The sequence below is a fragment of the Eschrichtius robustus genome, chromosome 4 (genome assembly GCF_028021215.1).
Source record: "Eschrichtius robustus isolate mEscRob2 chromosome 4, mEscRob2.pri, whole genome shotgun sequence".
Taxonomy (NCBI): Eukaryota; Metazoa; Chordata; class Mammalia; order Artiodactyla; family Eschrichtiidae; genus Eschrichtius; species Eschrichtius robustus.
This window is the reverse complement of record NC_090827.1, coordinates 121471050-121491894: the sequence shown is the minus strand read 5'-3', so window position 1 is coordinate 121491894 and position 20845 is coordinate 121471050. Positions and strand designations below refer to the sequence as shown.

General features: G+C 40.7%; 1 non-coding gene across 1 annotated transcript; it reads left to right on the top strand.

The window, feature by feature from the left end:
* The first annotated feature begins 20402 nt into the window (after positions 1-20402).
* Positions 20403-20508, top strand: LOC137764520 (U6 spliceosomal RNA). Its single transcript, XR_011074021.1, has one exon. It is a non-coding gene; the product is annotated as a U6 spliceosomal RNA (small nuclear RNA).
* Positions 20509-20845: the final 337 nt, after the last annotated feature.

Below are 20845 nucleotides of genomic sequence, written 5' to 3'. Positions count from 1 at the left end.
TGTGTGTGTGTGTGTGTGTGTGTGTGCATGGTGAGACTATAGTATTATTAACTTTAGTCATCAGACTATACATTAGACTGTACACTAGACCTCCAGAACTTATTCATCTTACATAACTGAAACTTTGGACCCTTTACACCCATTTCCCCCACTCCCTAGGCCCTGGAAACCACCATTCTACTCTCTGTTTTTATAAGCTCAACCTTTTTAGAGTCCACATATAAGTGAGATCACGCAGCATTTTGTCTTTCTTATATATATCACATCTTCTTTATCAATTCATCTGTTGATGGACACTTAGGATGTTTCCATATCTTGACTATTGTAAATAACACTGCAGGTAGTTTTTCTCTAATAACTTGAGTTCAAAAATAGTGAATGTCACCATCTCTGAAGACACTTAGCAAGTTTCCTTGTGTAGAGATAGTTAACTATTGACGGGAGAAAGATATGGCATTCTCAGGAATGAACACTTAGAGGAAAGGCCATCAAAGGCAGCTGCATTAAGAACCACTGAAGTAGAGGCATTTTGCTACGTTTTCACCCATGTTGCTTGCACAGTCTAGTCAAAGCACTGGACAAGCTAGAACTCCAAGTGTCTTTCTTGAGCAGTTCCACATTCCAGAACATTTATATAACCCTGAACTTTTGTGTTCCAACCCTGGCACTGCGCAATGTACTGTAATATTAACAAAGACAAAGAGATTATTAACACCTAGCTTAGGGTACTAGGTTTTCATGAACTAGTCTCTTCCTGTTTAAGTTAATAGTGCAGAATTTTATTGACACTCAGTAAAGGTTAACGCATAAAACTCTTCTGTCATATAGAAATTCAGTGCATAGTTCTGTTCTCTTAAAGACCTTTGCATTTTGACTAAAAGCCAGCCAGCACTGAAGTTCAGCAAGAAGTCAGTAACTAATGATGTTTCCTCTACAGAGGCAATGCCTCTCATTCACATGCACTTGAACTGTTTTCTGATACCAGCAAGAGGTTTGCAACGAACCAAGAAAATACTCTTGTTCAAGGTCCTTTGAGACCAGCAGCATGAATCTAAGTGATCCACCAACCCCTCCAAACCTAACTGGGTCCTTAGCTCTATATCACATGGGCACTGTGACCAAACTCTTCTCCATCAGTTCAGCTCAACAAATAGTCACAGAGGGCTGCTGCCAAGGTCTGTGAAAATAAGACACAAAGGAATTCTATGGGTAAAGCATAAATAGTAATAGATGTCATTTAATGAGTGTGTACCACATACCATCATGCTAAGGCATCACATACATTATCCCATTTATTCCTTATAATCACCCTGTGAATTACTTCTCAGTTACACATTACAAAACTGAGACTCAGGGCTTCCCTGGTGGCGCAGTGGTTAAGAATCCGCCTGCTAATGCAGGGGACACGGGTTCGAGCTCTGCTCTGGGAAGATCCCACGTTTCACGGAGCAACTAAGCCCGTGCACCAAAACTACTGAGCCTGCGCTCTACAGCCCACAGGCCACGACTACTGAGCCCACAAGCCGCAACTACTGAAGCCTGTGTGCCTAGAGCCTGTGTTCTGCAACAGGAGAAGCCACCATAATGGGAAGCCCGTGCACCGCAATGAAGAGTAGCCCCCGCTCGCCGCAACTAGAGAAAGCCCACGCACAGCAAAGAAGATCCAATGCAGCCAAAAATAAATAAATTAAATAAATAAAATTTTTTTTAAAGTTAAAAAAAAAAACTGAGAGATTGGTTCAAGATGGCGGAGTAGAAGGACGTGCGCTTACTCCCTCTTGCGAGAGCACTGTAATCACAACTCACTGCTGAGCAATCATCGACAGGAAGACACTGGAACTCACCAGAAAAGATACCCCACATCCAAAGACAAAGGAGAAGCCGCAAGGAGACGGTAGGAAGGGCACAATCACAATAAAATCAAATCCCATAACAGCTGTGTGGGTGACTCACAAACTGGAGAACACTTATACCACAGAAGTCCACCCACTGGAGTGAAGGTTCTGAGCCCCATGTCAGGCTTCCCACCCTGGAGATCTGGCAACTGGAGGAGGAATTCCTAGAGAATCAGACTTTGAAGGCTAGGAGGATTTGACTGCGGGACTTCGACAGGACTGGGGGAAACAGAGACTCCGCTCATGGAGGGCCCACACAAAGTAGTGTGCACATCAGGACCCAGGGGAAGGAGCAGTGACCCCATAGGAGACTGAACCAGACCTGCCTGCTAGTGTTGGAGGGTCTCCTGCAGAGGAGGGGGGTGGCTGTGTGTCACTGTGAGGACAAGACACTGGCAGCAGAAGTTCTGGGAAGTACTCCTTGGCGTGAGCCCTCCCAGAGTCCGCCATTAGCCCCACCAAAGAGCCAAGTAGGCTCCAGTGCTGGGCTACCTCAAGCCAAACAATCTACAGGGAGGGAACCCAACCCCACCCATCAGCAGACAAGCAGATTAAAGTTTTACTGAGCTCTGCCCACCAGAGCAACAGCCAGCTCTACCCACCACCAGTCCCTCCCATCAGGAAGCTTGCACAAGCCTCTTAGATAGCCTCTTCCACCAGAGGGCAGACAGCAGAAGCAAGAAGTACAATTCTGCAGCCTGTGGAAGGAAAACCACATTCACAGAACGATAGACAAAATGAAAAGGCAGAGACTTTGTACCAGATGAAGGAACAAGATAAAACCCCAGAAAAACAACTAAATGAAGTGGAGATAGGCAACCTTTCAGAAAAAGAATTCAGAATAATGTTAGTGAAGATGATCCAGGACCTCAGAAAAAGAATGGAAACAAAGATCGAGAAGAAACAAGAAATGTTTAACAAAGACCTAGAAGGATTAAAGAACAAACACCTATAAGAATTAAAGAACAGGGCTTCCCTGGTGGAGTAGTGGTTGAGAGCCCACCTGCCAATGCAGGGGATGTGGGATTGAGCCCTGGTCCGGGAAGATCCCACATGCTGCAGAGTAGCTGGGCCCGTGCACCACAGCTGCTGAGCCTGTGCTCTGGAGCCCCTGAGCCGCAACTACTGAGCCCGTGTGCTGCAACTACTGAAACCCTCATGCCTAGAGCCCATGCTCCACAACAAGAGAAGCCACCTCAATGAGAGGCCCGCCCACTGCAACGAAAAGTAGCCCCCGCTCACCGTAACTAGAGGGAGCCCGCGAACAGCAACGAAGACCCAATGCAGCCAAAAATAAATAAATAAATTAAAAAAAAAAAAGAATTAAAGAACAAACAAACAGAGATGAACAATACAATAACTTAAATGGAAAATACACTAGAAGGAATCAATAGCAGAATAACTGAGGTAGAAGAACGGACAAGTGATCTGTAAGACAGAATGGTGGAATTCACTGCTGCAGAACAGAATAAAGAAAAAAGAATGAAAAGAAATGAAGACAGCCTAAGAGACCTCTGGGACAACATTAAACGCAACAACATTCGCATTATAGGGGTTCCAGAAGGAGAAGAGACAGAGAAAGGACATGAGAAAATATTTGAAGGGATTATAGTCGAAAACTTCCCTAACATGGGAAAGGAAATAGCCACCGAAGTCCAGGAAGCACAGAGAGTTCCAGGCAGGATAAACCCAAGGAGAAACACACCGAGACACATAGTAATCAAATTGACAAAAGTTAAAGACAAAGACAAATTATTGAAAGTAGCAAGGGAAAAATGACAAATAAGATACAAGGGAACTACCATAAGGTTAACAGCTGATTTCTAAGCAGAAACTCTACAAGCCAGAAGGGAGTGGCATGATATACTTAGAGTGATGAAAGGGAAGAACTTACAACCAAGATTGCTCTACCTGGCAAGGATCTCATTCAGATTCGATGGAGAAATCAAAAGCTATACAGACAAGCAAAAGCTAAGAGAATTCAGCACCACCAAACCAGCTCTACAACAAATGCTAAAGGAACTTCTCTAAGTGGGAAACACTAGAGAAGAAAAGGACCTACAAAAACAAACCCAAAACAATTAAGAAAATGGTCATAGGAACATACATATCGATAATTACCTTAAACGTGAATGGATTAAGTGCTCCAACCAAAAGACACAGGCTCACTGAATGGATACAAAAAGAAGACCCATTTATATGCTGTCTACAAGAGACCCGCTTCAGACCTAGGGACACATACAGACTGAAAGTGAGGGGATGGAAAAAGATATTCCATGCAAATGAAATCAAAAGAAATTTAGAGTAGCAATACTCATATCAGGTAAAATAGACGTTAAAATAAAGAATGTTACAAGAGACAAGGAAGGACACTACACAATGATCAAGGGATCAATCCAAGAAGAAGATATAACAATTATAAATATATATGCACCCAACATAGGAGCACCTCAACACATAAGGCAACTGCTAACAGCTATAAAAGAGGAAATTGACAGTAACACAATAACAGTGGGAGACTTTAACACCTCACTTACACCAATGGACAGATCATCCAAAATGAAAATAAATAAGGAAACAGAAGCTTTAAATGACACAATAGACCAGATAGATTTAATTGATATTTATAGGACATTCCATCCAAAAACAACAGATTACACTTTCTTCTCAAGTGCACACAGATCATTCTCCAGGATAGATCACATCCTGGGTCACAAATCAAGCCTCGGTAAATTTAAGAAAATTGAAATCATATCAAGCATCTTTTCCGACCACAGTGCTATGAAATTAGAAATCAATTACAGGGAAAAAACCGTAAAAAACACAAACACATGGAGGCTAAACAATACAATACCAAATAACCAAGAAAGCACTGAAGAAATCCAAGAGGAAATCAAAAACTACCTAGAGAAAAATGACAATGAAAACACGACGATCCAAAACCTTTTGGATGCAGCAAAAGCAGTTCTAAGCGGGAATTTTATAGCAATACAAACCTACCTTAAGAAACAAGAAAAATCTCAAATAAACAATCTACCCTTACACCTAAAGGAACTAGAGAAAGAAGAGCAAACAAAACCCAAAGTTAGTAGAAGGAAAGAAATCATAAAGATCAGAGCAGAAATAAATGAAATAGAAACAAAGAAAACAATAGCAAAGATCAATAAAACTAAATGCTGGTTCTTTGAGGCGATAAACAACATTGGTAAACCTTTAGCCAGACTCATCAATAAAAATAGGAAGAGGACTCAAATCAATAAAATTAGAAATGGAAAAGGAGAACTTACAATGGACATTGGAGAAATACAAAGCATCATAAGAGACTACTACAAGCAACTCTATGCCACTAAAATGAACAACCTGGAAGAAATGGACAAATTCTTAGAAAGGTATAACCTTCCAAGACTGAACCAGGAAGAAATAGAAAATATGAACAGACAAATCACAAGTAATGAAATTGAAACTGTGATTAAAAATCTTCCAACAAACAGAAGTCCAGGACCAGATGGCTTCACAGGTGAATTCTATCAAACATTTATGGAAAAGCTAACACCTATCTTTCATAAACTTTTCCAAAAAATTGCAGAGGAAGGAACACTCCCAAACGCATTCTATGAGGCCACCATCACCCTGATACCAAAACCAGAAAAAGATATTACAAAAAAAGAAAATTACAGACCAGTATCACTGATGAACACAGAAACAAAAATCCTCAACAAAATACTAGCAAACAGAATCCAACAACACATTAAAACGATCATACACCATGATCAAGTTGGATTTATCCCAGGGATGCAAGGATTCTTCAATACATGCAAATCAATCAATGTGATACACCATATTAACAAATTGAAGAATAAAAACCATATGATCATCTCAATAGATGCAGAAAAAGCTCTTGACAAAATTCAACACTCATTTATGATAAAAGCTCTCCAGAAAGTGGGCATAGAGGGAAACTACCTCAACATAATAAAGCCCATATATGACAAACTCACAGCAAACATCATTCTCAATGGTGAAAAACTGAAAGCATTTCCTCTAAGATCAGGAACAAGACAAGGATGTCCACTCTCGCCACTATTATTCAACATAGTTTTGGAAGTCCTAGCTACGGCAATCAGAGAAGAAAAAGAAATAAAAGGAATACAAATTGGAAGAGAAGAAGTAAAACTGTCACTGTCTGCAGATGACATGATACTATACATAGAGAATCCTAAAGATGCCACCAGAAAACTACTAGAGCTAATCAAGGAATTTGGTAAAGTTGCGGGGTACAGAATTAATGCACAGAAATCTCTTGCATTCCTATACACTAACAATGAAAGATCAGAAAGAGAAATTAAGGAAACACTCCCATTCACCATTGCAACAAAAAGAATAAAATACCTAGGAATAAACCTACCTAAGGAGGTAAAAGGCCTGTACTCAGAAAACTATAAGCCACTGATGAAAGAAATCAAAGATGACACAAACAGATGGAGAGATATACCATGTTCTTGGATTGGAAGAATCAATATTGTGAAAATGACTATACTACCCAAAGCAATCTACAGATTCAATGTAATTCCTATCAAATTACGAGTGGCATTTTTTATAGAACTAGAACAAAAAATCGTAAAATTTGTATGGGGACACAAAAGACCCCGAATAGCCAAAGCAGTCTTGAGGGAAAAAAACCGAGCTGAAGGAATCAGACTCCCTGACTTCAGACTATACTACTAAGCAACACTAATCAAGACAATATGCAAAAAAAAAAAAAGACAATATGGTACTGGCACAGAAACAGAAATATAGATCAATAGAACAGGATAGAAAGCCCAGACATAAACGCACGCACCTATGGTCAACTAATCTATGACAAAGGAGGCAAGGATATACAATGGAGAAAAGACAGTCTCTTCTATAAGTGGTGCTGGGAAAACTGGACAGCTACATGCAAACAAATGAAATTAGAACACTCCCTAACATCATATACAAAAAATAAACTCAAAATGGATTAGAGACCTAAATGTAAGACCGGACACTATAAAACTCTTAGGGGAAAACATAGGAAGAACACTCTTTGACATAAATCACAGCAAGATTTTTTTTGATCTACCTCCTAGAATAATGGAAATAAAACCAAAAATAAACAAATGGGAGTTGATGAAACTTAAAACCTTTTCAAAGCAAAGGAAACTACAAACAAGACAAAAATACAACACTCAGAATGCGAGAAAATATTTGCAAATGAATCAACAGACAAAGAATTAATCTCCAAAGTATGTAAACAGCTCATGCAGCTCAACATTAAAAAAACAAACAACCCAATCCAAAAGTGGGCAGAGGACCTAAACAGACCTTTCTCCAAAGAAGACATACAGATGGCCAAGAAGCATATGAAAAGCTGCTCAACATCACTAATTATTAGAGAAATGCAAATCAAAACTACAATGAGGTATCACCTCACGCCGGTTAGAATGGGCATCATCAGAAAATCTACAAACAACAAATGCTGGAGAGGGTGTGGAGAAAAGGGAACCCTCTTGCACTGTTGGAATGTAAATTGATACAGCCACTATGGAGAACAGTATGGAGGTTCCTTAAAAAACTAAAAATAGAGCTACCATATGACCCAGCAATCCCACTACTGGGAATATACCCAGAGAAAACCATAATTCAAAAAGACACAGGCACCCCAATGTTCACTGTAGCACTATTTACAATAGCCAGGTCATGGGAGCAACCATCGACAGACAAATGGATAAAGAAGATGTGGTACATGCCTACAATGGAATATTACTCAACCATAAAAAGAAACGAAATTGGGTCATTTGTAGAGACATGGATGGATCTAGAGACTGTCATACAGAGTGAAGTTAGTCAGAAAGAGAAAAACAAATATTGTATGTTAATGCATATATGTGGAACCTAGAAAAATGGTACAGACGAACTGGTTTGCAGGACAGAAATAGAGATGTAGAGAACAAATGTATGGACACCAAGGGGGGAAAGCAGCGGGGGTGGGTGGTAGTGGTGAGATGAACTGGGAGATTGGGATTGGCATGTATACACTAATATGTATAAAATGGATAACTAATAAGAACCTGCCATATAGAAAATAAATAATATAAAATTCAAAAATTCAAAAAAAAGTGTCAATGCCAAGAAACATGAGAGAGGCCGAGGAACTGCTCCAGATTAAAGAGTAAATCAACAGCAAAATGCAATGCATGATACCAGAATGAATCCCAGACTGGGGTGGGGTGAGGGGGATGCTATAAGGACATATTGGGGGAAGACATAAAATTTGAATATGGACTGTGGATTAGATAATAGTATTATATCAATATTAAGTTTTCTGATTTTGAAAATTAAAAAAAAATAAAATAAAATTCAAAAATTCAAAAAAAAAGAGTGCTGAAATGGGATGTGGCTGGATTCATGGGAGGAGGTGACAAATACCTGCTCCTAACAACTGGGAACTGGAGAGGTAATCATCCCCCTCCTCTCTAAGACCAGAACCAAAATTAGGAATCACTCTACTTGTTAAAAAGGTTTTCTGTCCTTCCATCACACATATCAAATTCCAGAGTAAATTGGGTCACTATCTCTTGATGAGTTTCCTATTTGCAAAAGCTAGTCCAACATGCCTCTCCTTTTATATAATATAATCTATTTCTTTGCCACAGTAAATCTGAGAGCAGGAGGAAGCCAATTATAGTGGCTAAACTGACACAAACTTCAAATGCAGCTATGGACCCAGACATCAATGCACACATATATATATAAGTATAAATGTAAATGTCGTATGTAAATATGTATGTGTGTGCTTTGGGGTCTCAGGACAGCAGAAATCACAAGAACCAATCCTGTGGTATAGAAGCAGCTGATTCATGTTCCAAAATATACAAGGATAAAATTAAGACAGAAAAAAATGAGCAAACCTCATTACGTGTTTAAGGTTCTGTTTTTGTTATACTTACAATACTCTGAGAAAATTCAACTATTTTATACTAAAATCGCTAATGAGAGACATGAATCAGATAATGAAAAAACTGACAGAATAAATTTAGTTAATGCTTAACATATTCTGAATTAGAACATTTTGTAGTGGAATGACTCTAAGATTCTCCTCAATTCATCAGCCTTTTCCCAGTGAAGGAAGAGATAGGAATCAAAGTATATATGTACTACCATGTATCATGTGAGGTTGGTAATTATAATAAAAGCTTCCATTTAACAATCCTCACTGTATAGTGTCTTCTAAGAATAACTACATTTGGATTTTATATAATACATGTTTTCTGAAGTGCTGAGGACACCTTCACTTATAAAATGTAAGCAAGCAGACCTACCTGGGGAAAAGCAATACAGTGTCAGTGAAATGTAAGGAAGAATGATTTGCAGTGTATTCCAGGACACTAATGAAGGCAACATTCAGACTTTCAGAAAACCAAAATCTGACTCATAAAAAAGTGGGGACATAGCACAGGGAGATCAGCTCCGTGCTTTGTGACCACCTAGAGGGGTGGGATGGGGAGGGTGGGAGGGAGGGAGATGCAAGAGGGAAGAGATATGGGAACATATTGTATGTGTATAACTGATTCACTTTGTTATAAAGCAGAGGCTAACACACCATTGTAAGGCAATTATACTTCAATAAAGATGTTTAAAAAAAAAAAAAAGTGGGGAAACAGGAGGTAAAGGATGTGAATGGATGCTGGGGTACATAGGGAACCACAAAGTAAACATACAAAACAGAAAACTGGCATCTTTTTTTAAAATGTTTTAATTTAATTTTATTTATTTTTTTATACAGCAGGTTCTTATTAGTTATCTATTTTATACATATTAGTGTATATATGTCAATCCCAGTCTCCCAATTCAGCCCACCACCACCACCCACCCCCGCCACTTTCCCCCCTTGGTGTCCATACGAGAAAACTGGCATCTTGATGGTTTCAAAGGGTTCCTAGTTTCTGGTATCCTCAGATGTTCCTTGGCTGGTAGGTGCCATTCTCCGTGTGTCTTCACATGGTCTTCCCTCTCTAGGCATCTGTCTCTCTGTGTAAATTTCCCCTTTTTATAAGGACTCAATCATATTAGATTAGGGTCCACCCTAAGGACCTCATCTTAACTGGATCACCTGCAAACACCTTATTTCCAAATAAGATCACACGCACAAGTACTGAGGGTTAGAATGCAATATCTTTAGGGGTACATAATTCTTCAACCCATCCATCCAAGAGGACAGAACAAAGAAGAAGGAGGAGGAGGAGGAGGAAGAGAAGAAAGGGAAGTTGAATACAGGGATAATAGGTATCACCCTGGGAGCTTTGTTTTTCTCCCCCAAAAATCATGGTACCCAGAAACTACTGTGAACTTAATTTTCTGGGAGTGGTGCTGATACTCTAAAGATAAAGGGGTTGGAATATAGCACATTGTTTCTGCTGGATGTTTTTTTAAAAGAGAGAGCTACATAATAAAGAAACTTTGGTTTGGGTATTCTTTGAGGTTGCTTATTAATTATTGACCAGGGGATTTTTGCAGAATCTAACACCTGTGGCCATAATACGCCTCTGGTTAAAAATGTGTCAATAACAGGTTTTTATGTAGCTAACACAGGAATTTACTTATACTTCAGACTGCACCAAAGTCTACAAGCTAAGCAACTAGGACAAAGGGGTAAATAACTCACAACTTTCAATAGTAATTACCGAAAAGAGTTTTTCCATTATGAAAATGTCAATCTGTAAACCCAGTTAAGTTCCAGAACCCACTCATGTAGCATTTACTCCATAGGTGTAATATATTAAACTGTGTTTTCCTTCTCCAAGACTTCTCACATATAGTAACTTTTTAATGCAAAAGATCACATAAGATATAAATACAAAATAGCAGAAAATCTTATTTTTGTGTGTAATGATCCACTAAACTTTAATATTTCAATGGTTATATTGTAACTTTGTTTCACAAAGTTATAACTTCTTGTAATTTAGAAACCCTTAAATTGATGGTATTCTGCAATGAACTAAAAACTTTTGTATCTCAAAATATTTAGAGTCTCATTCATAACTAACAAGAGCACCAGGTTTACTATTAGGGAGTAACTGATACAGAAAAAGGATCAAGACATATTTATGTAAAATGAAATAGTGTATTAGGTACATGGATGAAAATGAAGTGGACATTTCTCCTACTTCAGTAAAGGTGTCCAATTCTTCACGCAATTCAAGATTTCAAAGTAAATATTCTTCTATATGTGAAACTGAAAATTGTCCGTAACTTGTCTATTTTCTTTTGCATTCCCCCAATCCTTCTTCCTGCATTAACCACAAGTCCCAGACTAAGAAAAAATTTTAAGTGTGTAAAGTGTTCTCTACTTTATTCATACCTGACTTCCCATAAACACTATGTCTAATTGATAAAATTTATTTCAACCTAGTGCAGAATTCTGAGGGATAAAGGCTTTTTTTAATAGCGCATCTCACCAATAGAGGGCAGACCCTGAATGCCCAGAAAACTTTTGTATCCTTAAATGCCCTTGGGCCCAGTTTCCTTAAAAGCTCTCATGTGATAATTATAGCTGTCAGTCCTACTGGTTATATTAGTGACCCCAAATTTATTTCACTTATTTGAAATAATGTCTTCTTGTTTTTAAGAAAACAGTATCAAAAAGCAAACAAGTAAGCAAACTACATGTTCCTACAAGTCCCAAATCCAAATAACACAAGGATTAGAACAAAACTTATGTATACAACTAGGAGGTTTTTCCAGTAAACCCAAGGAAAGATGTATATTTGATAAAACCCAGAAATCTGAGGGCTAATTAACATAAAGATTTATATTTCAGTTAAAATAAATAAACTGCAACAAAATATATGCCCCAAAAAGGCCCACCTACTTGAAAACTGGCAGAAAGAAATTGCCTGAGTGCTAATAAGTTCTTGATTTTTAAAAGTTAAATGAATTATGTAAGTACATTTTAGAACAGCCACATTACTTTTATAAAACTACCTTGATTGAATATACAGTGGAGAAAAGACAGCCTCTTTAATAAGTGGTGCTGGGAAAACTGGACAGCTACATGTAAAAGAATGATGTTAGAACTCTCCCTAACACCATACACAAAAATAAACTCAGAATGGATCAGAGATCTAAATGCAAAGGCCAGACACTCTAAAACTCTTAGAGGAAAACATAGGCAGAACACTCTATGACATAAATCACAGCAAGATCCTTTTTGACCCACCTCCTAGAGAAATGGAAATAAAAACAAAAATAAACAAATGAGACCTAATGAAACTTAAAAGCTTTTGCACAGCAAGGAAACCATAAACAAGACGAAAAGATAACCATCAGAAAATAGTTGCAAATGAAGCAACTGACAAAGGATTAATCTTCAAAATATACAAGCAGCTCATGCAGCTCAATATTAAAAAAACAAACAACCCAATCCAAAAATGGGCAGAAGACCTAAACAGACATTTCTCCAAAGAATATATACAGATGGCCAACAAACACGTGAAAGGATGCTCAACATCACTAATCATTAGAGAAATGCAAATCAAAACTACAATGAGGTATCACCTCACACCAGTCAGAATGGCCATCATCAAAAAATCTACAAACAATAAATGCTGGAGAGGGTGTGGAGAAAAGGGAACCCTCTTGCACTGTTGGTGGGAATGTAAATTGATACAGCCACTATGGAGAACAATATGGAGGTTCCTTAAAAAACTAAAAATAGAGCTACCATATGACCCAGCAATCCCACTACTGGGCATATACCCTGAGAAAACCATAATTCAAAAAGAGTCATGTACCACAATGTTCATTGCAGCACTATTTACAATAGCCAGGACATGGAAGCAACCTAAGTGTCCATCGACAGATGAATGGATAAAGAAGATGTGGCACATATATACGATGGAATATTACTCAGCCATAAAAAGAAATGAAATTGAGTTATTTGTAGTGAGGAGGATGGACCTAGAGTCTGTCATACAGAGTGAAGTAAGGCAGAAAGAGAAAAACAAATACCGTATGCTAACACATATATATGGAATCTAAAAAAAAAACAAAAAACAGGTTCTGGAGAACCTAGGGGCAGGACAGGAATAATGAAGACGCAGACGTAGAGAATGGGCTTGAGGACACGGGGAGGGGGAAGGGTAAGCTGGGACGAAGTGAGAGAGTGGCATGGACATATATACACTACCAAACGTAAAATAGATAGCTAGTGGGAAGCAGCCGCATAGCACAGGGAGATCAGCTCTCGGTGCTTTGTGACCACCTAGAGGGGTGGGATAGGGAGGGTGGGAGGGAGATGCGAGAGGGAGGGGATAAGGGGATATACGTATGCATATAGCTGATTCACTTTGTCATACAGCATAAACTAACACACCATTGTAAAGCAATTATACGCCAATAAAGATGTTAAAAAAAACTACCTTGATTGATGTGATAGCAAGTTCTAAAAATTTAATTAATATAAAATCGTTCAATTTATGTTCAAAAAGTGAAGATTGTTTAATATTTTTCTCTTTCAATCTTTCTCAAGCTACCTTCCCTATTCAAGTCAAAAACACTTTAGCACACAACACATACAAAGCCCCAGAATAAGATGAGCAAAAGAAGGTCCCTGCCCTCAAGGTATTTGCAATCTCTACAGACAAAATCAACCCACTGGAAGGCCCTGGGGCAACATATAGTAAATTCGATAATGGTAGCACAAAGAAAGTGTTGTAGGGGAAACCAAGAGAAATATTAAATAGACCTTGAACTCATGGTTCTTAAACAGAAGAAAAGTACTTTTATATGTTGGTCATGGTTTTTAAGCCCTGAATCACGTTTTTCTTAGCAAATGAGGACATTTTGACTGGAGTGGAACAGAGGTCCTGGTACACTTGCAAATGAGTTTGTGTCTGCGTATGGGCCTTTTATATAAAAATCTCTTCTATAAAGGGTAGAAACACTCCCATTACCGATGGACACTATACAGGCAGAGCAGAATCCTGTCCGGGAGGGCACCAGAGTCCTGGGGGCTGGGGTGGCTTTGGGCTGTGGTGACCCTCAAAGTCAGAGGAATTGGAAATGGGGTTTCTCAGCAAACAGAACGGCTGGTAGTCCTGCCCAAACTTATAAACATTTCAGTAAAGAGCGCAGTTAGACTAAGGCGGACAGTGTGTACTTTCTCCTTCAACCTCTACTAAAGACTAGGTGTGTTTACTAAGGGACAAATGAGAAAGTAGATTGAGGATTCCGAAAAGAACAGACATTTGGAAATAAAGGAAAGTGCCTTTCCATTCACTTCTGAGCTTGAAATCGATGATCTATAACATAATGCCTCAAAATAAGCCCCTTCTACACTCTACAAACTTATCCAAATTTAAAGCACATGGATAGTTTAACTCCACTCAGTAATCCCCCCAAAATCTCTGTCTTCCTCCTTCAAATCATATACTGTGGCTAATAATTAGCAAAATTTGACTAACATGCATTTCACAACCTTTCTCGGATATAGAACCTTGCTAAACATTACCACCACTGCAAAAGGAGAGGAATCAGATGCCTAAGATCCCCAGCATTATGACTAAATGAAGAAAAAGCAAGCTTCAGAAAAGCCTGGGTGTTTATTACTATGACCATTATTATCAACTTATTACAAAATAACATATTTTTCTAACATTTCCCAATTTAAAAATCATTTCACACTGATTTTATCATCTGAATCTTACAGAATCTATAAAAACCAGCTGGGGCAAGTGAAAGGGCCTGTCTGTTAAGTCACCCACAGAAGCTGAGGGGACTGAATCCCGCCCCAGGCAGGACGGGGGGCGCTGGTCTAAGAAGATCTCTCGAGAGAGGAGGCTGCCACAGGTCATGAGAAGGCAGGGTGCTACCTCAGGAGACTCAGAACCATTACGTTCAAGATTACGACAGTGTGCAGGGCTGGGGAATACGACCAACCACCAACACCAAACCCTTCCTGGCATTTCAGCACTACTAGATTTCATTACTTCCTGAGCGGGGATGGGAAAGAGTCTGGTCTGGGGCCTGAAATAATTTACTAAAGTATCCTAACCATTAACAGTAAGAACCAGCACTTGTGAAGCATTAACCATATCTCAGGACTATATAGATAATTTATTTCCTCTCCCTCCCTCCAGAGTCAGCTACCCTATTTTACCTGAGGAAACTAAAGAAGAGAAAATGTAAATGATTTGACCAAGATCACATACCTAAGCTCAGAGCCAGGCCCTGAACTCAGGCCCTCTACCCACCAAGCTATGCTTATCCCAGGAGGGACCATCACAGCCAGAGCACTGAATAGGGCTGCTCCACAGTGATGGGGCCTGGAAAGCTTCCCTTTCCAGAACTTGCTTTTGAAAACCCCTTATTTAGAATGGCTTTCCCAATCTTGGCATGTAGATGCTGCGAATACAATGGAAAGTTGGTAACAATCAACCTAAAGCAACAACAGGAATTTAAATGTAAGAAAGTAGAAGAGCATCAAAGGCAGAGCAGACTCTCCACAGTGAGAGCGTGAGGCCTGGTGATTCAAATTACAAGGAGATTGTTGAAGGGCAAAGAAAAACAGAGGGTATATTTCTTAGAACGGACAGCATTTTTTTTTTCCAAATAAAAATATTTCTGTATCAACAACATGTTAAACCCCTTAGCCAGAGGTCTTTATAAAGGATAAAGTGAGGTGAGAAATGACTAAAGCTTCTATGCACCTTCATAACTGATGTATGGGATTAGTTGGTTCTCTTTTAGTTAATTCCTCCGGGAAAAAGAGGTGTCGGTAGCATGGGAATTCTCAGATCTTGTATTCCTATAAAATTAAAGAGCAAAAGTCATTAATTAATGAACTATCAAGACCAGACATTTTACATATATAATCATAGTAACAACAACAATGATGGTTAACACTTATTAAACACTAGCTGTAATGCCAGGCACTAGTCTAAACGCTTTACTGTATTATCTCATTTGATCTTCCCAACAACCTAATTTTTGCCTTATTTTTCATAAAAGGAAGTTGAATAGCTTGCTGAGAAATTATACAGCCGGCAAACGGTGGACCCAGGATTTGAATAAAGCAGTCTGACTCCAAGACCTAAACTCTTAACCCATGTATGATATGTCATTTAATTTAAACCGCCTCGTAATCCTGTCCTGTGAGATGCTTTTTTTTTTTTTTTTTTGAAATCAGTAAAAAATTTATTATGTTAGAAGGTGATAAGTTCTACAGAGAAAAGTAAAGCAGGGAAGAGGCATAGGGAGTGCCTGCGGGGATAGTTGCAAAATTTTTTGAGTTGCTTTTTATTGCTAACAAAATTGTGGTTCAACTGGGTTAAACAGTTGAAACAGAGCTCAGTTTCAAATTCAGGTCAGTCTGTCTCCAAAACTCCTGTTCCTTCTACCATGGTTTCCCTATAAAAGAAAAAGAGATGCCAAAGATGAAGTTGAGAGACAAGTCTGGGAAAGGAACTCTCTACAGACGCAAACCAGATGTCAGCTGGGGTCTCCCTGCCCCTGGAAATCTAGGAAACAGTGTCTGCAAACTCCTTTGTACATTTTGGGCGAAGTCCCAGGAGGGGTCAAGGTGCTGTTTGTTCTCGGCCAGCTCTGCCTCCAGGTTCCGCCTCTGCTGAATCGTGGTTCCCACTCTGCACTGTGGACCCCTTTATGGAATTCAACCCCGGTCCCTTGATTTCCACAGCAGGCCCCAGGGGTATGTACTGGACAACCCTGCTCTTTAAAACAAAGTTTCCTTGACCTTTTCCTTCCACACACAAGCTCCAGCTTCCCCCTTATAACTCTCCTCTCTCTCTCCTTCCCTCTCCTCTCTTGGCCTTGAACCCGCATCTCCCGAACAAGAATTCCTCCCACTTTCCCAGGCACAGCAGTTCAGGCTCATGACCCCTCTGATACAAGACCCTCCCTGCCGCCTGCGATTTCCCATCCAGAAAGTTCCTCAAGGTATTTTACTTTCCGTGGTAGCTCTCGCTCCCAGAGGAGGCATGACTCTGGCTTTTACAGGAGCAACTGGCCACCACAAAACCTACCACGGGTCTTTCTATCAGGCAAACTGTGGGCTGGGGAGGAAATTCAAGGCAACAAAAACTGAATGTTGGACTTCCCTGGTGTCGCAGTGGTTAAGAATCTGCCTGCTGATGCAGGAGACACGGATTGAGCCCTGGTCCAGGAAGATCCCACATGCCGCGGAGCAACTAAGCCCGTGCGCCACAACTACTGAGCCCGCGAGCCACAACTACTGAAGCCTGTGTGCCTAGAGCCCGTGCTCCGCAACAAGAGAAACCACCACAATGAGAAGCCCGTGCACTGCAACGAAGAGTAGCCCCCGCTCGCCACAACTAGAGAAAGCCCACACGCAGCAACGAAGACCCAATGCAGCCAAAAATAAATAAAAGTTATTAAAAAAAAAAAAAACTGAACGCCATGAAAACCTCAGCATACTTATTGTTTTTTAAAACTTTACAGTATCAACCTAGACAACACTTTACTTCCATTTTAAAAAATAGAACATACACGTTATATAACCTTGGCTGCCCCTGGCCTGCCTATCTGCATCCTTCAGCCTCAGTGGCAAGCAGGGGAGAAAGGAATCTTGTTGACCAAGTCTCTTCGGCGGCCACGCGGCTCCTAAGACCTGCCAGTTCCCAGGAGGCTGCTTGCTGGCAGCCGGCCTGGGCGCCCTGGCACTCCCATGTCCCCTGTGTATTCTTGCAGTTAGTTCTGTACTTAGTCACCTAAAGAGACTTACATTTCTGAACTTTTTCACTTTAAAGGACACTAACGCACCTGCCTAATGCTGCTGCATTGATAGCTTTTTATTTTTTTCCATTTGACTGTAAGCCTCAAACAGACTTTCTCCTGGAAAAGCAGCTATCAGTTTCAGCCAAACCTGCAAGAAGCTGTCTCTGTTAGCAGAGACTAGCTTGGCAGTGTCAAGAAGAGAATAAATAGGCAATTCCTAAGAGAGGAGTTTTAAGAAGGCAGGTAACTATAGTGTACCAGGAAGCACCTCAGCAGTCAGGCAGAATGGAAGGGGCACGGACTTTAGATATTGTCCAGGCTCTACCCCAGAGCAGCTCTGTGACCCGGAGGAAAGCATGCAGCCTTCCGAGTCTCAATTCCCTTCTCTGAAAATGGAGACAATAACATCCACATGCTGGTATGAAGACTGGAGAGATGGAAGTCAAAGCACCCAGCATATGCCAACCACGTGGGCGGAAGTAGCTATGACTGTTATTATACTGGTTACTAAATTTGATGTTTACTTTTAGAACATTTTTGAGTACCTACTATGTACCAGGCCGTGGACCAGACACTGGGGAAACAGTGGGAAAAGGTCAGACCCAATTTCTGGCCAAGGGAACTTTAATTCTTGAGCGGAAAAAATAGGCTTTAAACACAGCTAATTTATTGATTAATAACAGCGGTGCCAAGTGCTACCAGTGTGGGACGCTATGAAAATACTGAACAAAGACAAGCTGGCCAGCGTTGGTTTCCTAAGTGGGGAGCGGGGAGGGTGATGGGGGTTGAAGCCACCAGGAGCAAGCATGGTTGATGCTGAGACCTGAGTCGAGTGGGGAGAGGTGCGTGTAGGGTGGGCGCCAGGAGGGCAGCTCCGAGGAGGGCCAGTGCATCTGGTCATGAGCCAAAAAGAGGGAGAGAGCAAGAGGCAAGGCTGGGGGACGCAGGGCTAGCAGGCCTTGCTCGGGACTGTGGACTGTATTCCGAAGTAGAGTGGGAAATCATGAAGAAATATTTGCAGGGACGTGGAATGACCCAGCTTTCGTGTTAAATGTGTCACTCTGGCTGCTCTGAGGACGAGGCACTGGAGGGGACCCACGATGAAACCTGGAGCTGTAATTAAGAGGCTGTTGGTATAATTCAGGCAAGAGATAGTGAGATCTTAGACTGGGAATAACAGAGATGTGTTGAAATGGCTTCGTGGCTCTAGCCTCTCTCCTACTAAAATGTTTCTCAAACTTGCCTGATGATAAAAATCTATGACGTTTGTTAAAAATACAGGTTCCCAGAGTCCCGTGCTGGGATGGGGCGGGGGTCAGGGAATCTGTTCTTTAAACAAACTTCCTGGGCTTCCCTGGTGGCGCAGTGGTTAAGACTCCGCCTGCCAATACAGGAGACACAGGTTCAAGCCCTGGTGCGGGAAGATCCCACATGCCGCAGAGCAACTAAGCCCGCAAGCCACAACTACTGAGCCAGCTAGAGCCCGCAAGCCACAGTACTGAAGCCCGTGTGCCCTGGAGCCCATGCTCCGCAACAAGAGAAGCCACCGCAGTGAGAAGCCCGCGTAACACAACGAAGAGTAGCCCCCCGCTCACCGCAACTAGAGAAAGCCCATGCACAGCAACAAAGACTCAACGCAACCAAAAATTAATTTAAAAAAAAACTTCCTGAGGGATTCCTTTCACTAGGCAAGTTTGTCCCGTGTTACCCCGCAGTGTACACTGAGAAAAGACCTTCCTTTCCCATGTAAAATAATTCAGTGTTTCTAGAGATGGTGCTTTTCATGACCCCAACCAGCGGAGGATCCAGGTATAAACTCGCAGGTCACAGAATGCTTTCCCTACTTAGAACTAAAAGCACTTCAGCTGTAACAGCGCCAACGTTTAGATTATCTACATCCATGTTTTTTAAGTGTGTTCCTTGATATATGAGGGGTTTTTTTGTTTGTTTGTTTTGTTTTGTTTGCAGTATTAATAGATGTACAGCTGTCAAGAGAGGCCAGAAGGAGGTACTCCAGCAAGATCTGCCCGGAACAACAGGAGTGCAGAGCAATGGATGGAGCGAGAGTCTAGCTCGATCTACATTCTATAAACGTCCTGCGGAGCTCAGTGCACCTCCCCAGCCCATCAGTTGCTGACCCGGGGACTTTATTACTTGCCCCCAACCTCTGCCAGCTCCTGCAGAGGAAAACATCAAGACCTTATATGGATTATATCCTTGGAAAATGCTTTTCAATATTGGCCTAATTGCGTGTGATCCAGTTGGAGCAAGAAGGAAACTTTTTGCACTCTATCCAGTTATCTTTATCAATTCATCCACATGGAGAGCATGCACAATGGGTAGGAGAACAAGTTTAGGTATCAGTCTACCAACGTTCAAATCCTGGCTCTTTCATTTATTAATTGGAGAAGTTACTTAATCTCTTTGCTCTTCGGTTTTCTCATCTGAAAAATAAAATGATTACGGTGTACTAGTTTGCTAGGGCTGTCATAGCAAAGTACTACAGATTGAATTGAGACAGGAAGGAAGGCGGCACAGCACAACCTTTTTTTTTTTTTTTTTGCCATGCTGGGTGGCATGTGGAATCTTAGTTCCCCAACCAGGGATGGAACCCCCACCCCCTGCATTGGCAGCTCAGAGTCTTAACCACTGGACCGCCAGGGAAGTCCCAAGGGCACAACCTTTAAAAGAATGACAGCCTTTGAGGATATGACAAAAACTGGTTACCACCATGTGCTTGCTTCGGCAGCACATATACTAAAATTGGAACGACAAGAGAAGATTAGCATGGCCCCTGCACAAGGATGGCACACAAATTTGTAAAGCGTTCCATATTTTTGTTTAAAAAAAAACTGGTTACAACCAATTAGGCCCAAGATGGAGGAAGATTCAACTTCCAGTAGACCTTGAGCCTCCCTATACACTCATTGTAATATATTAGCATATGCTAAATGACTCACCCACAGGTGCCATGACAGTTCCCAGGCTGACCATAAAAGGCCAAAAAGTGGGTGATGGCCCAGTTCCTGGAAATTCCTGTCCCTTCTTCAAAATAGTTAGAATATTCTTCCTACTTGTTAGCATATGAAATTACCCGGCCAATAAAAACTAACCCAACAACCCAGGGCCACTCTCACCTTCTGAGACAGACTACATTCTGCCTATAGGATGTGTAT